This window comes from Pteropus alecto, unplaced genomic scaffold (genome assembly GCF_000325575.1).
Source record: "Pteropus alecto unplaced genomic scaffold, ASM32557v1 scaffold21, whole genome shotgun sequence".
In the NCBI taxonomy this organism is placed as follows: Eukaryota; Metazoa; Chordata; class Mammalia; order Chiroptera; family Pteropodidae; genus Pteropus; species Pteropus alecto.
This window is the reverse complement of record NW_006436282.1, coordinates 12756763-12761979: the sequence shown is the minus strand read 5'-3', so window position 1 is coordinate 12761979 and position 5217 is coordinate 12756763.

Genomic DNA, 5217 nt, shown 5'->3' with positions numbered 1-5217 from the left:
AATATTATATTTAAAGATTTGACAGAACCTTACATCAAATGAAAAGTAGTTAAATTTATGTTCACCACTATATGCATATGTATTGTAAACAGTACAATAAAAATCTACTAAATATCTATCCATGTTATAGGTTCTACAGATTTATTAGAGTTTAAAAGATGAATAAAACAAAGTCCCCTCTCAAGAACTCATAATCTAGCATTAGAGAAAGATACTTATAACTAGTCTAGTATCACAGAGAAAAAAAGAATTCTACCTAGGCACATGAGGAAATAATTTGTATGATATACACCAGCTTAAAAAGTGCTTACCCATAAAATTTCAATGTTAAAGAAACCCTACTAGTGCAGTAGGATTACGTTTACATTTTAGATAAAAGAAAATGTATGCCATCACTCCTCCAATAGTCATAAAACAGTAAATAACAGGAGGACATAGGATTCAAACCCCAATCTTCTTGCTCTAATTACAGCACCATTCTCTTCAACATATTTGAAAGGCTTAGGAGCTCGTGTTCTCTCTTCTCTCTGGTTAGAAAGCACATGGAGAGAAATAAGCTCTGTTAATCCAGATAGGTAATAAATACAACTATTTCTGGAAGACACTCTTCTAAAAGTCCTGTTCTCATCATTGCTAAAATGGCAAGAAAGGAAGAAAAAGAAAGAAGGGACTGAGAGAGGGAAGAAGGGAGGAAAGGAGAGATGGAGAAAAGGGAGAAAGAGATGAAAGGGGAAGAGAATCAAGATTCAGATGCATTAATTATAAGGGGAAAGTGGCATGGCACGATTAAAGGCCCATTAAGAAGATATTTTTCTACTTAACTCCCATCATTTAGATGAAACACGTCATTCAACCTCGTGAATATTCCTGCCCTGTCTGTAATTAAATCTAAGTACATCACTGCCTACAGAGACCTGGCAGAACAGCCTTTCCCGACCCACTGTTTCTATTCCAATAGAGCATGGTCGAGGTGGTTCTTGCAATCACTTAACCATCCTAAGGTATCTTGAGAAGTAGCTCTGGAAAAGCCTCATAAGCCTTGGGCTTCCCAAGTGGGTTGGAGCCAGTACTAAAGTAATAAAGACCTCAGAGGTCACCTAGACCCACCCACACTTTATTTTACTGATGAGAAAGCCAATAGCCAGAGAGATAAAATTAGTTGATCCATATTATGGTTAACAGCACACTATTTCTGCTTAGTGGTCTGAAATAAAATTCTTCATGGTAACTAGATAATAAAATCATCTCCCTCCCTAATAGACCTAGTGTTTTTTCAGTCCAGTCTCAGATTTCTCAGTAAAGATATCTTTCCTAGAGTTTGGCAGAGTGTGTAAGACCCTGGCTTGAATTAGCTGCACTGAGAACCTCCTGGTCTCTCCCACCTTGATTTATGGCTAAGCAGATGCTGAGAACTCTAACTTCTCCCACTATATTCTGACAGCTGAAGAAATAAAAGATTTACTATAAAACATTACCTTTTACTAAAAGTGAAAATATAGTTTCAGAATTGTTTAGAGATCTCAATCATCCACTAAATTTTCAAAAAGTATTTTATACTACAGTTTGTTTAAAAAAAAAAAATGGACCAAAATTGTCTTTAAAATGTGTGAAGTATACAGGAATCATAAGCAAGAAAACAAACAACTATTTTAATCAAATTTTAGATGAAATTAAAAATATAGTCAAAGTCACTAACAGGTTCTGTGAGGAAAAACACACTGCCAGAATAAATAAAAAATGGTTTCAAAACTCATCTCCATTTTCTTTGCATGGGGTCTGAAATTCTGGCCTCTGGAGTTACTGTGTGTTAAAGCATTAGCTATAGCAGTTCGTATTAAATAAAATGTATATCTGAAGGAAAAAATGCATGAAGCCATCAGCTCTGAAAAACAGGTTAACCCACATTTCTTCATCGGATTAGTCACTGGACACTGAAAATCAGTAAGAATAAGGTCTTTACTTAATGGTCCTAAGCAAGTAAACTTCAAACTAAAAAAGTAAAGCATGGGGTTTGCTATTGTCTGAATGTTTCTGTTCCCCTAAAATTCATATGTCTAAGTCCTAACCTCTATGATGATGGTATTAGGAAGTGAGGGCCTTTGGGAGATGATTAGGTCATGAGGGTGGAGCCCTTATGAACAGAATCAGTGCCCTTATAAAAGAGGCCCCTGAGAGGTCCCTAGCGCCTTTCACCTGGACACTGGCCCTCACCAGACGCCAAAGCTGCTGGGGTCTTGATCTTGAATTATCGAGACTCCAGAAGTCTGAGAAATAAATGTGTTGTTTATAAGCTACCCAGCCTACAATATTGTGTTATAGCAGCCTGAATGGACTAAGACAGAGTTAATAAAGCAAAGTCAGCAACATAGCGGGGGCCCCTGGACAGCTTGAATGCCTAAAGAGCAGAGGAGAAAGGGACATGACTAGGGTTGCCAGATTTAGCAAATAATGATAATACAGGATGCCCAATTAAATTTAAATTTTAGATAAACAACAAATATTTGCAATATAAATATGCCCTGTGCAATATTTGGGACATGCTTAAACCAAAAAAAAAAAAAAAAAAATTGTTAAGATAAAATTCTAATTTAATTGGGCATCCTGTATTTTATCTGGCAACCTAGACACTGGTAAAGAGGATCATAAACTCACAAGCCATATGACTTTGGTTCATATCCCAGATTCATGGCTGCCCTTATGCTCTCTTTAAATTCTCGTAGAATCACTTGGAACCTGAAAGTTTCTGCAACACCAAAATTAAAAAACATTAAAATGCCAATGCATCAATAACTATTCATTTATCCTCTTGCCTTCATGTACTTAATAATTCTGTCTGGGGCTGACCTAGACTTAGAAGACTTTTTACAGAGGTTACTAATTTTATTCCTAATTGCTCTTCCTTGAACCCAGATAGTACATAAGGTACTTAATATCTTTAATCCAAAGCAAAATACAAGTATGACTTAGGGAAAACGTTTATAGTAAATTCATAGCCAGCATTAATAAATCCCTCACCCTCAGAAACTGGTAGTTTCCACAGAAGAATTGGACTTTCTGTGGCCAATAAACTAAATTGAAAAATCTCCAGCCAACTGTAATAAACACAGAATTGAAAGCTAATAAAACACCACAGGGCATTTCAAGGTAACTCAGCGGGAGAGAGCTCACCAATATAGATGTGTTTACAGATGGTGACTAAAGATATAATAATTAATCTGCTTTTGAACTAATAAACAAATCACATGCTTCCTTAAAATACAAAGCACAAAGGCTCTTAGCTGCTAATTAAGTTCAGGAGTGGAATAAACACTTGATTTGCAGTAAAGGATAAGGCTCATAAACAGTAATATACAGCTATCCAAGTCTTGCCCATCTGACTCAGAAAAAACAAGCGCCCTATTCAGGATGTAAAAACTGACGTGATACTATCATGCACCTGTGGTTTTCAAGTCTCAACAAGGTCCGAGATCATTTATTATTAGACATAATGGACTTCCTTAAGGACCTTTAACAAAGGAATTACTCCAAATTGTTATAACCATGCTAAATGTAGTATTTTAAAATCATAATGATAATAAAGATTGTACAGCAAGTTCAACAATGGAAAACAGAAATGAATCAATACCAGAGATCTAATAGATAAGCTATTCTCTAAGTGTTTAGAGCAGTTTACTATACGAATATGTAAGCATTCCTTGCATAGAATTTAATGGAATCAGATTCTTGCTCACAAATGAAAGAAGAAAGAAGGAAGATAGGTAGACAGACAGACAGACAGACAGATAAACAGATAGACTGCAGTGGACAAACTATAGCCTGAGGGCCAAATCTGGCCTTTGCCCTGTCTTAGCACAGCCCCCAAGGTGAGTGGCTTTTACATTTTTAAATAATTGAACAAAATGAAAAAAAGAAAAATATTTCATGACACATGAAAATTATGTGAAATTGAAGAAAACACAAGGAAGTTGTCCATAAAAAAAAAAAATAGCCTCATCCATTTGTTTACCGATTGTCTATGGTGTTTTTGTGCTGCAGCAGCAGAGCAGAGAACTTAGGACACAGACCATATGGCCCACAAAGAGTGAAATATTTACTTTCTTGTCTTTTGCAGAGAAGTATGCTGACTCCCGAGGTGGACAGATACGTAGAGAGGGAACGCAAAGTGTAATCCTCTACTATCTACACATCCCAAAAGGTTTGACTAGAATTACAATGCAATGTAATTAAAATCGCCATATTACTTTAGAAAGTATTTTATCATACTTAAAAAATATGTATTTATTATGAGCCAGTGCTCATCATATTGCTGCATTTGATTACACGTATACTTTCACTTGGGAAATGGACTTGCAGGAAAGATCCAGAAACTCGGGGTGCAGCAAGACTTCTGCTACTCTGAACAGAGGATTGCTGTCCTGCCTCCATTCCTTCACTGCCCACGATCTCTGATGTTGCCTGCGCAGCGCCTTCCCTTCCCCAGCCCTTGATCCCCACCCACACTGCAGCCAGGCAGGGCAATGTCCTGGGCTGCAGGAATAAATATGGCTGAGAAAAAGGACAGAAGCCAGAGGGTGACCTCATTCTTTGGTGCTTCTGCAGCTCTTAGCAGTCACCAGCCAGTCTCCAACACGTTCTTCTCCTTCCTCACCAAATCTAGATATTTCCTGGAAATATAAGTAAATCTTCCTTCAGTACTTTGGATCGACGAAAGCACTATTATTCTCTTCATGCTCTTTTAACTACCTCTACAGGTCTAAGAGAAAAATGTGAGAAAGGTGAAGAAGTCCCCTTCACACCATCATCACCATCTATTGCCTCTATTGCTAAAAGCATATTTAAAAAAAAAAATGGAAAATGTCTATCAAGTTATCTGTTCCTTTGGGGACAGAAATATAAGAAAAATTCAGTAAGAATTGGGTTTGTTTTAGAATGAGCAATGAAAGTTCCCCTAGAATTTACACTAGCTTTATGTGTCTACACTATCCTACCCTGATCCCCAAAGCTTTACCACAACAGCTTATGACACAGAATCACACAGCAACATAAGAGAGCAGAGGACTGTTGAAGATTCAGAACTGTTATGTCTTCAGTGTCTAAAATGCTACTTGTAACAAACTAGATGCTCGATGAACATTTGTTGAACGAATGAACTGAAGAATAAATGAATCTATACTACCTCCTTATTTCACAGGAACCGGAGTTGGGAAGGAAATCACA